The sequence below is a fragment of the Stegastes partitus genome, unplaced genomic scaffold (assembly GCF_000690725.1).
Source record: "Stegastes partitus isolate 25-593 unplaced genomic scaffold, Stegastes_partitus-1.0.2 Scaffold510, whole genome shotgun sequence".
Classification (NCBI taxonomy): Eukaryota; Metazoa; Chordata; class Actinopteri; family Pomacentridae; genus Stegastes; species Stegastes partitus.
In genome coordinates, this window is record NW_007578241.1 from 350,445 (window position 1) to 365,472 (window position 15,028).

A 15,028-nucleotide genomic window follows, 5' to 3' on the forward strand; every position below is an offset into this window, starting at 1 on the left:
TCCTGTAACCTATGACTGTAAATTAAATCATATAAACTGTCATTTCAGGAGCAGCTCTCAGTGTTTTATATTTACATGATGTTTAACGTTTAAAAGCACCTGAAATGATATTAAAGCAAGTTTGTCTTTTACAACATTTAACCGTAAAATCATTTTGTTTTTACTGTATTTAAATCAGAATTAGTTTTATTTTTACAGATATTTGTTGTGATTAAAAGAAAACATTTGCAGACTGATTATTTAAATTATCAGCTTTAAAAATAATTAACAGTAATTTTACAGATTTAGTTTCTTCACATCAGAAGTTAATATTATTTCTTTTACAGTTTGTTAAAGTAAAGCCTTTTACTGAATTTAAATCAGTTAAAATTGTCCTTATTTGCAGATATTTTCACTCTTTTTATTTCATCCTCTGAACACCCAAAATGATGTTAAATCAAGTTCATCTTTAACAATATTTAACCACAAAATTAGATATTTTGTACTGTATTTATATCAGAAAAATGTACAAATATTTGTTATCTAAAAGAAAAATGTCCAGAATAATTAATTTATCGGCTTTTAATAAAATAAAATAAAAACTGTAATTTTACAGATTTTCTTTTCTTGATTCTTTTACAGTTTGACGATTAATTAACTCCGTTTTACTTTATTTAAATCGAACTATTTAACAGATATTTGCAGTTATTTTCACTGTTTTCACAGTTTTTAAATGCGACTGTATTTTTCTCTTCAGTGCCGAAAATTATATTAAAGGAAGTTTATTTACTCTAAGATTTATCCTTTATTATTACTTTAAATCAGCAAAAGAAAAAAAAAACAATTACAGATATTTCTTGGTATTTGAAAGAAAAATAAAATGTATAATCATAATTTTAAAAATGATAAAAATAAATTTTCTGCCTTTTTTTATCAGTAATTTTGCAGATGTTGTTTCTCCACATCAAACATTAGTATTTTAGCAAGTGGTCGTTAATTCTTTTACAGTTTGTGATCATTAAATTACATCATTTTACTTTATTTAAATCAGTTAAATTATTTAACAGATATTTTTAGTCTTTACAGTTTTTAAATGTGACTGTATTTTCCCAAAGTTACATTAAAATTAATTTTAATTTATCTGTTTATATTTTTTAAATTTAAATTACATCATTTTAATGTATTTAAATCTGCAAAAAATTGTAATAATTACAAATATTTGTTGTTATTTAAAAGAAAAAAACGTAGAATAGTAATTTCTGAAAAGGATAAAACAAAATTTTCTGCCTTTTTTTAACAGTAATTTTACAGATTTAGTTTTGTTCACATCACAGTTTGTGATCATTAAATTTCACCATTTTACCGCATTTAAATCTGATCAAACCGTCCTTATTTATCACATATTTGCAGCTATTTTCACTGTTTTTCCAGTTTTTAAACGCGACGCTGTTCCTCCTGATTGATCTTTTATTTGTTAACTGAACCATCAGAGCCATGACAACAAACTACTAGTTTAGAAGTTTAATGTTTAAACCGTATTTAACCGTATTTAACTGTACTTCTCCACGCCGGCGTCGTTCCTCCAGCCGTTCCTTATCATCCACCTCCTCTGAAGCCGACCATCTGCTGCTCCAGTCGGTGGAACATTTTCTGGAAGTTTGAGCGTCTGTGCTGCACAAAAAAAACACAGAAAAACAAAAGGAGATGCTTCCTAAAGAGGAGGATGAAGGTGGAGCAGAGACAATGGCAGCAGAGGGGGGAGGAGGGGGGGAGGNTTTTGTGGTGATTTTGTGTCTTTTTGTGGTGATTTTGCATCATTTGTAGTGTCTTTGTGAGTTTCCCGCTGATGCGTTTGAGGTCTCTCAGATTTCTCGTGGATGTCTGCAGCCAGAGATCAGATGTGTGTCTGACGGCTGCTTTGTGTTTTTAGGAGGGAATCAGAAGAGCTGCAGCTCCGGCGCTGCCAAAGAAAATCCCTGCGACGCTCGTCCATCTGTCCTCACGCCGTCCGTCCCGTCTTCCACTCGGAGGAGGAGTTTGGCTGCTGCTCTGCTGGCAGACGACAAGCGAACGCCACATGGGAGGCAGCGTTGCAGCGACCCAGAGCTGAGCTGAACAGGAACAACCTGGTGGACGTCTGAGCTGCTGGTGGGTGAAGCTCTGAGCATCAGCACATCCACACACAAAGTCTCACACATGAACCCAACAGCTGACCTGCTGTCTGGTTCTGGTCCGGATGCATCTTCTGGAGGTGATTGTGAAGCTTGTTGTGGTGATTTCACATCGATTTGTGATGATTTTGATTCCGTCTGTGGTGATTTTGCATCTTTTTGTGGTGATAATCCAGAACTTTCACAGCCTGCTGCATCCAAAGCCCATTTAAAAGTCCTACTGGCTGATTTAGTCGTCTTTTTGTGGCTGTGATGCATCTTCTGGAGGTGATTTTTGAGGCTTGTTGTGGTGATTTCACATCTATTTGTGGTGATTTTGACTCTTTTTGTGGTGATAATCCAGAACTTTCACAGCCTGCTGCATTTAAAACTGCTAATAACTGATTTTGTCGTCGGTTTGTATAAATTATAATCAGGTGAAGCAGTATATTCTACATGTTTCTTCTTTTTTCTGTTGAAATCCTTTTGAATTTGAATTCACGCCATGAATCAGTGACTGAGCGTCTCTCGGGGCTCGTCTCTGACTCGTTTCTTTTGCTTTTTGCGTCTTTCTTCAGTGTTTCTGGAAAGTCTCACATCCTTATCGTTCTGGTTTTGGGTCTTTCGTGGTAATTTCTTGAGCCAGATCTTGTGAGGAACAAAGCCCAGCTTGTCTCCAGACGCTGTGATGTGTGGGTTGTTGAACTGTGAAGCTCAAACAGCTGCAGTCATTCATAGTTCACTGCTCATGTTTCCAGTTATGTTCAGCAACTCGGGCTTCAGCTTCCCATCAGCTCTGGTTCCCGTAAACAAACCAAAGTAACGGGCCGGTCCTGGAGGCTGCTGATGTTCTCAAGAGCCTCCTGTTGGACTCAGAACCAGGACTGAGCTCTGCAGCTTGAACAGGTTTTGTTGAAGCAGGTTGTGGTGAGTTTGTTCTGCTTCCTCTCCACTAACGATGTCTGTTGTGGGGATTTTGTGTTATTTCTGGTGAATTTTCAGCTTTATTGGGGGTTAATTTACATGTTTTTGTAGATATTTTTGCACCTTTTCCATCTTTTTGCAGTCGTTTTGTATCTTTATGCTAATTTTGAGTCTTCTCTCAGTGACTTCTGACTGTTTCTATGTTGTGGTTTTTCATCGTTTTGTGATTAATTTTAATTATTTTATGTGCTTTTGTGCAGATGTGGCCTCTGTGTAGTGATCTTACATCCTGTTTCTGGTGATTCTCCTCTTTTTTTGTGGTGATTTTGCACATTTTGGTGGTTATTGTGTCTTTTGTAGTGATTTCGTATTATTTAGAATAGAGTAGAACTTTATTGATCCCTTTGGTGGAAACCTCAGGGGAACTGTTGAATTTAAATTGAATTTTCAGCTTTTCTGGGTTTATTTTGCATCTTTTTGGGCTCATTTTGCTTCATTTTTGTGCATATTTTGCATCTTTTTGCAAACAGTTTTGTATCTTTGCAGTAACTGAGTCTTCTCACAGTGATTTCTGACTCTATGCGGTGATTCTATGTTGTGGTTTTGCATCGTTTCCTGGTTATTTTGAATTATTTTGGGGATTTCGTGTGCTTTTGTGCAGATTTTGCCTCTTTGTGGTGATTTTACGTCCTGTTTCTGGTGATTTTTTCATCTTTTTTGTGGTTATTTTGCATCGTTTGGTGGTTATTTAAAGTCATTTTGGGGATTTCAGGTGCTTCTGTGCTGGTTTTGCCTCTTTGCGGTGATCTTACGTCCTGTCTTTGGCTCCTCTCTGATGTTAACTCTCGGTGCGTCCTGGTATTTGCTGCCGACCGACCAGCTGTTCCTGAGCTGCTCACATCGCGTCGGATCGCCGTGGAGACGACGGTCCTGAGTTCAGGCCGTTGCTCAGATACGAGCGGTGAAAGGAAAACCTCTGTTTGTCCTCCTGAGATGTTTGGTTTGCTCTGTTTGACGGGAAGGTTTGGATTTAAACTAAACAACGTTGTTTAAAGGGAAACGCAGCTGAGAGAACATCTGACTGTTGGTTCTGTAGAAACTCCTGAAGATCCATCAGACGTCAGCAGATCGTTCACAAGCCGTCTGCTGGTTAAAGCTTCAATCAGGCTACAAATAAATAAGAATAAACAGTCGGGCTGATGGAATCGTCCCATTAATTCTAAGTTAATTCTAAGTTTAAAGTGTGATTAAAACAAGTCGTACTGACCTGATTCTCACCGAGTCGACTTCAGATAACATTAAAACCCAGAGTTCAGCTCTTCAGCTGTAAAATCATAAGAATTATTCATATTTAGTTGTTTTTATCAAACATAAAACTGATTCAAGTCGATTTTCTTTTCAAGGCAGCTGGAATAGTTTCTCTAAATCACAGCTTCAGAGATTTAAAAAAATATCAAATAAAATATTCAGCTTTTCACCAGTTTTGTTGTTTTTCTGCTCCGTCTGCAGGTGAAGGTGGTGCAGGTGAAGCTAAAGGCTGCAGCAGCTACACGCTGTCCTGAGCTTATTGTTTTTTCATGTTTTTGTAGTGATTGTGTCTTTTGTAGTGATTTTGTGTTCGTTCTGGGAATTTGCATCTTTTTTGTGCTTGTTTTGCATCAGCTGTGGATCTTTGAGCCTATTTTGCTATTTGTTTGTGCTTATTTTCATTTTTTGTGCTAATTTTGCATCTTTTTGCAGCAGTTTATCTTTTTATGGCAGTTTTGAGTCTTCTTATCGTGACTTTTGACTGTTTGCGGTGATTCTACGTTGTGATTTTGGACCTTTTTTGTGTTTGTTTTGCATTTTTGGTGGAATTTATTTGCATCTTTTTCCATGTTTTTGCAGTCGTTTATCTTTTCATGGTGATTTTTCACTGATTTTGCATCGGTTCGTGATTATTTCGACCCATCGTGGGGATTTTACGAATCATCACGAACGTAGCTGTGAGAAAAAATAATAAAACGTAAAAACTGTTCCTACAGGAAACAATCGCTCACCGTCAGAGAACGTTCAGAGCCTTCATGTTTACATTCTGGTGAAGCTGAGCAGGTGAACGCAGCCTGGAGGTCAGTGAACGCCTCACCAGTTAAAAACCGCCTCATGATCCACAATGAAAATCACTAAACTGCTGATTTCAGCGTTAATGTTCCGTGTTTTAGTTTCTACGAACACAGAAGCTCCTGTCGCGGTGAGCAGCGCCACCTCCTGGCCACTTCCTGTGTAACCACAGAGAGCTGCTGCTGGCGTCTCATCGGCTCCTTTATTGACTCACGTTTCAAATCGTCCCTCCGTCGCCTGATTCACTGGTTTTAGATCCACTCAGATCCTCAGGAGCCGATTTGTTCAGTGTTTGCTCCGCTGCTTAATAATAATAATAATAATAATAATAATATCCGGCCGTCGGACTGTTGAACCAGCAGCTCATCTTTTATTCATTTAAGGAGGAAGTTTTGAGCTTTAATGCTGCTGCTGTCATTTAGCCAATAAACACATTAAAGGGCAGCACGTCTATTATTATTATCATCATTACGTTCATTATGCTGTGGATTAAACAAATAAATAAATAAATACATCAATTAAAAATTAAAAATAAGGAAAGGTGCAGGGAACTTTCTGGCACTTTAGTAAGTCCACAAAAATATGTCATTTAACAGATAATTAAATGTAAAAAAAAAAACTTGTAAAATCTATAAAATTTAAGAAGCTTTTGTCTTTTTTTTTTTATCACTTAATACTAATTAATAAAAATATATATTCACAGTGTTGGTCTTGTATTGAACAGTTTCTTCTCAAGGAAAATCTTTTAATGTTTGTGTTCTTATGTCGTCAAAAAAAATGTGTGTTTTTATTTTTGTTTTTGTTTTTTTAGGACATTTTTATGGTTGTTTAGACGAGTTCAGTGATATTTTAAATTAAATTCAGAATTTGTTTTATTTATTTGTGTATATAAAAAATTGGGGAAAAATTTAAATTATAAAATTTAAATAGCTTTTGTTTTTGTTTATTTATTTATTTGTTTACTTTTTTTTAACAGTGTAAAGCCTTTTAGTTGGGAAAAGTAGTAATTACAGTAATTACACAAAATATCCGTCATTTACAAAATAAATCTGTAAAACTCTAAAACCCATTTTATTTTCTTTCTTTGTCACTGAAGGTAAATAATTATAAGAATATATTTAAAGAATTAATTTGTACAAATAAATTACCAACTTTTTGTTAAATACATAAATATTTGCCTTTTTATTGAGGTTTTATCTTTTAAAATAAATCAAAATGTTTTTAAAAATTAAATGAATAAGTTTTTAATTTTAATTTTAATTTTTTTTAAAAATACATTCCATCTGTTTTTTCAGAAAATGTGTATAATAGATTTTATTTAATTTTTTCTGCATCGATGAAGGATTTAATTTGAAAAATACTTTTCAGTCATTTTGAGTTTTATTTATGGCAAATTTATTGTAAATTAAAAACTAGTTCCTCTTTGTTAAAATCTTATAAGGAAATCATAAATTGGGAAAATAATAATTCTGGTTCTTTATTTTTACAATAAACACGTTTCTGCAGTTTAACAGATATTTTTGTGTTTTATATATTAATTAAAAATCTAAACAATAGTTTTGCATCAGCAGCAGAATCAGAGCATTTTGTAGTTTCTCATTTATTTCTCCTGTTTCTAAATTAAATGAAGATCAAACAAAAAGCTGCTGCTTATGAAGAAAACCCTCATTAGAGACGAACCCGCTCAGTTCATTCAGCCTGAACGACCTGAACCGGTCCAGATCCGTCTGTTCTGGTCATGAAACCGTCCGACCAGCAGCGAGACAACAACACGGGAGAGTGGAGGTAAAAATAGAGGATCAGAGGGGGGCAGCACGGAGGTAAATAACCAGGGAGGGGCAGCCGGCGTCAGGGGAATACAGGAGGAGGGAGGCGGCCGCCAGAGAGGCTGATGTCATCGCTGCCCCTCAGCCAATCAGAGCGCAGCGGGGAGGGAGCGGAGGAGGAGGAGAGGCTGAATCAGAAGGGTGTGTTTTATGGACCACTGCAGCATCAGAGCAGAAAGGAAGAAAAAGAGACGCGAGTCAGCGGACGGGACGCCGAAGCCCAGAAAGAAAGGAAGAAAGGAAGAAAGGAAGAAAGGAAAGGGAACAAAAGGAGGATAAAGGAGCCGGAGCAGGAGGCTGGAGGACAGAAGACACCTGCAGAGGTAAGGAGCTCACAAAGGCTGGAGTCAGGGCTGCAGGAGGGGAGGCCCCGGCTGCCAGCACCTCCTTACATAATGACAGGAGCTCAGCCGGAGTCCTGCTGCTCTGGATCCTCTGGACCGGTCTGCAGGGAGGGCCGGCTGCTCTGGAGCTCCTCAGGGCTCCGTCAGCATGGAGACGCTCCGTCAGCATGGAGACGCTCCGTCAGCATGGAGACGCTCCATCAGCGTGGAGACGCTCCATCAGTGTGGAGACGCTCCATCAGTGTGGAGACGCTCCATCAGTGTGGAGACGCTCCATCAGTGTGGAGACGCTCCGTCAGCATGGAGACGCTCCGTCAGCATGGAGACGCTCCGTCAGCGTGGAGACGCTCCATCAGTGTGGAGACGCTCTGGAGCTCCTCAGGACTCCGTCGTCCACAGCTGGCTGTAGTGGAGCTTCTGTCTGGTGATAGAACTGTGGTTCTGGTGGTGTCTCTGGACCTCCTCCGTATCAGCACATCCCAGCAGAAGCAGACTTGATTCACAAATGCATCTAAAACAAGTCGCACAGCCCAAAATGACTTGAAAATGTTTTGAAACGTGTCCAATAATGGCTCAGATTGTGTGTAGAATAGTTCAAACTGTCGGTCTTTAGGTTTTCCTGCACCTCCGGATCGTATTTACGTCTAAAATGACTCTAAATGTGTCCAGAACAGGAGCTAAATTACCCCAAATGACCTCGTATCTGTTCAAAACTAAGCCCTACAGCCCAAAATGACCTGCGAGTTGTAGAAAATGTTTAAAAACGGGTCCAAAAATGACTCAAAGTCTGTCTAGAATGGAATAAAAAAAAAACAAAAAAACTTTAAATCTGTTTAGCTCTCAGACAGACGTCTACCAGGAAGGATTTGGTTCTTGTTCTCCTTCGTATTTGCAAAATAAAGGACAGAAATCGCAGCAAAACTGCTCAGAAACACCTTAAACGTGCCTAAAAACGAGTCAATCATCTGAAATGAGCTGAAAAATGTCCAGATTTTGCTTGAACTTTGTTCCAAAATGTCTAGAAATGACCAGAATGTGTCCAGAATAGACTAAAAACTGCCCAAAGTGACTCAAAATTCATCCAGAATAAGTTGAAAACTGCCTAAAAGGACTTCAAACTTCACCAGAAGGAACATTTTAGGATGTTTGTTTGGTATTTATCGATCATTCTTCAGGGAACGTGTCGCCTGCTGCCTGTCAGGATGAATATTGAATGAAAACGCTGCACTTTACAATCATATTGCGTTCAATTATTCACCGCCGTCTCCATTAAAGCGCCGACGCTACCGGTAACAACCCGGTTCTTCTGTCAGAGGAGCCTCCAGACGTCTTCTGATGCTGCAGATTTCTGCAGTTTGGAGACGAAATCAATTCACTGAACCTGATTGGAGGCAGCGAGATGATTCACAGCCTGACCACCATAAATGATGCTGGTTTAGTCCAAAATTATCCAAATTCAGCTGAAAATAAGACAAAAAATGTGCCCAGAAGTTCTCAAACGTGTCTGATATGAGATGTGGATGGTCCGAAAATGTCAAAAATATCCAGAATGAGCTGAAAAATTGTCCAAATTACTTTAAAACTGTCAAAAAACTTAGGAGAAGAAGGTTAAAAATAACCAAAATTGGACCAAACAAATTACATAAAATGTCTGTAAACTTGTCCAAATGAGTTAAAAACTTTTCGGAAATAACTCANGGTGTAACTGGGAGACCAGGTTGTGGTTTGTGTGACTCAGCGAGCAGCGAGAACCTGAAACCAGCAGCTGGAAGGTTTAAAAACAAGACAAATGTGACGATCTGGCAGCAAAAAGACCAAAAACTATAAATAAAAGGTGGTGCAATAGAGAAGAGACGGACTAAATAACAACAGATGAGTTTATAATCATGATGCTTAAGTGAGAAATAACATTAAAATATATGAATTACTGCAGTAGTGCTGCTGTTTAACTATGGTGATGGGTTTATGGGATTTTACTCGTTATCTGTACTGTAAGAAACCAGGAATAACAATTATAAATAAAATAAGATAAAAAATAAATAAAAATGAAACAAATTAAAATAAAATAAGATAAAAATAAATTAAAATAAAATAAGATATAATGAAATAAGATAAAAAAAATAGCTTAAAATAAATTAAAATAAAATAAGATAAAAAGAAAATAAGATAAAATAAGATAAGATAAAAATAAAATAAGATAAAAATAAGTTAAAATTGAATTAAATTAAATTAAGAAAAAAATAAGATAAAAATAAAATGAAATAAGATAAAAATAAATTAAAATAAAATATAATAAGATGAAAATAAAATAAAGTAAGATAAAATAAAATAAAATCTTTGGTGGCTAACTATTGAGGCTAATGCTAAGCTAACATTAGCAGGAACATCTGGAGGTTAAACAGCTGATGGAGCTTCTCGTCGTCTCGTCATGAATCCTCCTTTTGATCCTCCGTCAACCAGCGAGAGAACGAAGCCATGAGCTCAAGTCAAAGCTCAGGGCGACATCTTTAAGTCGGAGTAGCCTCGGGGTGTCGGCGGGTGTCTGGAGGATGATGATGATGATGATGATGCTGCCGGCGGTGAAAACACTTAACCATGACGTCTGTAGTTTCCCGTTTGCGCCTGAAGGCTTCGTTCACCAGACGAGCTCTGATCGTTGTCACGCCTCATAAAGCAGGAAATGCAGATTTCTCCAGCTGCCAGGATTCATGTGTTCATAGAAGCAGATGAACGAATGACATGAAGGCAGATCATCAGCTTCCTCTTCCTCCTCTCCTCCCTTTGGTTCTGCTCAGTCACAGCTCTGGTCGGTTCTGGGTCGTAGTTCGTGTTCAGATAGGAACCGGGTGTTTGAACGCAGGTAGTCACTCGGCTCTGTCGCTGGTTGTGGACTCTTATTTTGAAAGTGGACCCAAGCATTGCTTCAGGTGTCCGGCCGACTTCCTGTTGGTTTAATTATTTATTTTTCTCTGTAAGGGATCAATAAAGTATTATTGAATTGAATTGTTATGAGTCAAACAGTTTCTAGAATAACGAATTAGTTGTTTAAGTGTCTAAAATGTCTGAAAATAGTTTGTTTTTTTAAGTCAGTCGGTGTTTCTTAGAGCCCAAGATGACAAAACGTCTTGTTTTGTCCAAGTATCTTCAGTTTCTCGTCACAGAGGAGGAAAGAAACCAGAAGATCAGAGGATTTAGACGTTCGATTACCTTCAATCGATTACTGATCCAAACTGCTCAGACTGATTCTAGACCACGTGTTGTTTGATAACTGCAGCTTTTATGAGCAGCTTTAGGTGACGCTGGACAGATTGAGCCATTTTGAAAAGGTTTCAAGTCACTAAGACAACTTTTGAGTTCCGTTGGACAAGTTTTCAGTCTTTACGGACACAGTTTGAGTCGTTTTTGACGAATTTTTAGTTGTTTTGGACCAAATATGAATAAATACGTACGACTGACTGCAACATATCTCGTCGTTTATCATTAATTTAGTGGATTTGTCACCTTTCCTCCAGCGTTCAGTGCTTTTATAACAAACACAGCAGCTGGTTTTAACATCTGCTGACCAGATTCCTCATTTAAACCTCGTTTACTTTCATTAATGCTGCGCTAACTCTTCCTGCCGGTAGCTGGTTCACGTGTCGGCGGGTCGCGTCGACTCAGAGGCGACGATCCTGCAGGTCGGCGGCGGCGCTTTGAGCCGATCGTGACTCTTATCGATCGACGGCGCTGCTCAGACTCTGGAGCTCATGTTTTAATCCAGGCAGCATTAATCTCATCAGATTAGATTCATTAATTACTGCTAATGAGAGGATTACATCGTCTCTCTGATGCCTGACTGTCTCTGGAGGCAGAACTCTGGGTTTTCCTGCTCAGGCCGCTTTTACTTTGTTTTGCTTCCAAATCGTCCAAAACGCACGTTTAAAGTTTGTTTAGTTCGACTTTCTCTGCTGGACGTTTATGCAAATGAGACAACACCTTCATTTGCATGAAACAAACAACGTAAACAGTGGACATGCACCGACTGGAGCTTCGTCCTCGGAGCTCCTTCATCTATTATTCAGGCTGATCTGCTGGAGAAGAAGCAGAACATTGATCGTTTCTTTCCGGCCTTTTGACGAGATCTTCTGATTTATGGAGCCATTAAACGAGACATCCAATACCCCCTCTGGAGAAACCTTCAACCCCGACGTGTCGACGCAACGAGAAGGAAGCTCTGCTGCAGGAAACTACAAAATAAAAGCTCAAAGAAAATGTTAGACGACAGGGCGCCAAAAGTTACGATAAAACGGCAGAAAATAATCATCAAATTTCTGTTAATAAAAGTTTTTATTCTACTTAAATAAATTCAATAAAATTAAATGATTACAATTAAATATTGATAAAGAAAATAATTAAATAAATCATTAGTTATTAAAGCACAATATATATATTTTTGTTAATAAAACTGAGATATTAAATAAAATAAAAGTGAAATATTTGTGAAATTAAAATCAAAATTCACAGATTTTAAACCACATGCAGTCTGATTTTTTTTTTAATATGAGAAAAACTACAAATTAAAAGGAGATAATTTAATAAAATTACATTTTTATTTTTTAATTTAAAAAAATAAAATAAAATTACAATAGATAAATGAAATAATTCATTTGTCGCATAGAAAAGAAGCTTTTGGGGATTCAGGTTCCAGGTTCACAGTTCAGCACCGTGGATGAAAAAGTGGAAAAATGCAAAGAAATTTTTTACAAATTAAAATCAAAAATAAGAGAAAATATGAATAAAGTAGATAAATAAACAGTGCAGCAAATAAAATAGCAGCAGCTTCATAAAGTAAAATAAAAATAACGTCCGTATGAGGTCACATCAGACCTGTAAATTCATTCTGCTTGTCATTTTATATTATTATTATTTTATTATAATATATTTCAAAAATATATTTTAAAAATATGTAAAATAAAAAATAAAAATTATTTTAAATTGTAGATTTTCTTTCTTTCTTTCTTTTTACTCTTATTTAAAAAATAATTTAAGTTTATTTTCTGTTATTTTTAACATATCTATTTTCTATATTTAAACAAAAATGAAAAATAACAACAACAAAAAGCAAAGTCACATGTTTTAGTTAAACAGTTTATTAGAGGTGGCTGGTCTCAGAGTGCAGCGGTGATGATGATGATGATGATGATGATGATGGATGGATGATGTTGGTGTAAAGTCGCCCTGCAGCTCCGTCAGCTGCTCCACACCCTCCAGCTGTGAAAGAAATTAGAGAAAATCTCTCAAATTACAGTAGAACCAGCTTTTAAAGAGTTCCTGTCTCAGCGTATAGACGCCAGAGTTTAATGGTTCCGTAATTAAACATCAGAAGCTGATGATTAATTAACTAATTAATGAACTAATTAACAAACTTTCTGTCTTCTTGTTGTGTGAATGTAAATGTAACATCCTGGTTTTTGTTCTGCTGGTTGAACAAAACAATTTAAAGGATTTTTTCTCCCAATTAATGAAGAAAACGGATCTGATTTACAGAATAACAGTTTGCTGATATTTATTCATTAAATACTTCATGGTGGTCGTTCGTCTCATGTTGACGACCAGGTTGTAGATTTTCAGTTTATTTATCCGTGGCCTGCATCGAAACACAGACTAGATATGTGATAGTTTGTCCTCTGAGGACCCTGAATGCATCTGTAGTACAGCTCTTTGCATCTCCATGAGCGTCTCTGTTAGCGTCTCTGTTAGCGTCTCCGTTAGCGTCTCTGTCAGCCTCTCTGTTAGCGTCTCCATTAGCCTCTCCGTTAGCGTCTCTGTCAGCCTCTCTGTTAGCGTCTCCATTAGCCTCTCCGTTAGCCTCTCTGTTAGCCTCTCTGTTAGTATCTCTGTCAGCCTCTCCATTAGCCTCTCCGTTAGCGTCTCTGTCAGCCTCTCCATTAGCCTCTCCGTTAGCGTCTCCGTTAGCGTCTCTGTCAGCGGCGGTTTGCTTGGAGCTGATAAGACCAGAGTGTGACGGTAAATCTCTGCCTGCAGCAGCTTCTTAGCAGAAAGCAGATGAAGCCAGACGGCAGCAGGACGTCTGAGGAGACGCTTTGATCGGCTTCAGAAACCTCCTCAGGGAGAGGAACCCCGTCAGAACCCGGCTCGTGGGTTCTAACAGATACGGCACAGATTTAGCTCAAAATAAGGATGTTTACTATAACCAAAAGCAAACCAGTTAACACGTGGTAGTAAGTCTGGCGTGGGACTGTCAGTAGGTGTGAATGAGTGAACATGACGGGATGTGAGAGCAGAAACAAAGACGTGTCACCACCAACAGAATGAGTGACAGAGAGCAAGAGAGGGACGGCTGAGATTTATGGGCCGTCCTGATGCCTTCAGGGACCCACAGGGAAACGGACTTCTAGGTCTCCGTGGCAGCAGCTGACATCGGGCCGTCACACGCCGAACAGGAAGCAGGAAGATGAGCGGAGAAAACTTAGCGCTACGAGCTAACATGCTAATCAGCGTTTAGCCTGTTTTGTTTTTTTTTTTGCTTTAACTTCACGAATCCATCGTCAATATATTAGGATTTTAATTTAACATAAACTAATGAATTAATAATCAGACCAGGAAAGTCGATCAATGCACCGTTTCATCCTTTTGTAATCATTTCCGTATCAAACTGCCGTGTTTAGCCGCTGAAGTTAAACTTCTCCAGCGGTCAGATGATGGTCGGGATCATTCCACCTCCTCAGATTTGAAGATTTTTGCTTCATCCCGTGAAACATTTGAAGGTTTTGCTGTTTTCCAGATCTGCCACTGATGGCTGATTGTTCAGCTGTTTGGTCTCGTTTTGGTCAAAGGTCTTGGTTTTACCGTCACACTGTGTAGAAGCTGCCGTCTGGTTTAGCTGGAGGATCAGTCGAGCTGATGGATGGATGCTGGTCCATTCAGCAGCTCTGCTCGCTGCCGTCCGGCGTTGGCGTGTCCTTGAATCGCTCCGGCTGAGATCATCGGCCCGTCATCGGCTCGGTGACAAAGACGTCTCACAGAACAGAAGCCGTCATTTACCAGAAACCTCTGAAGCTGAGTCAACATCTGCTGCCTGGAGCTGAGCCTTAAATCACGTTCAGTCTGAGTCACAGCAAACAGGACCGAACGCTGACAGCAAACAACAGAACCGAGAGTCCGTTTCTGAAACAATCGATCCTGTTGGTTCATTTATTGTCATTAAAATGGGTCAGAATTTGTGTAACTGTTAATTAACTCAAACTTAATTAACGCTGAGCCCATTAATTCCCACCAAAGCTCACCAAAACTGATTCAGGGGACCTTTTTCCCGCCGCTTAATTAAACGCATAATTGTGAGATAAAATGTTAATTTGCTGATTTGCATTGTGGACGTTCTTCTGAATGACGACGCGTCCACTTCACACCGAGTCTGGTTTCAACTCAAAGTGTCGCGTTAGTAGGATTAAAAATAGATAAAAACAAATAGTTGTGTTGCTGTTTTTGAGTTCAGACGACTTCTGACGAGATTGTGTTCAACCGACAAACCGCACTGGGTCGGAGGAATCAGCTGTTGTTCTGCAGTCACACATAATTTATCAGTTTTCACCGTCTGAAGTCGTCCAGTGACGCTAGAATGAAGGACGGGACAGGTTACAGACAGGTTACAGACAGGTTACAGACAGACAGACAGGTTACAGACAGACAGACAGGTTACAGACAG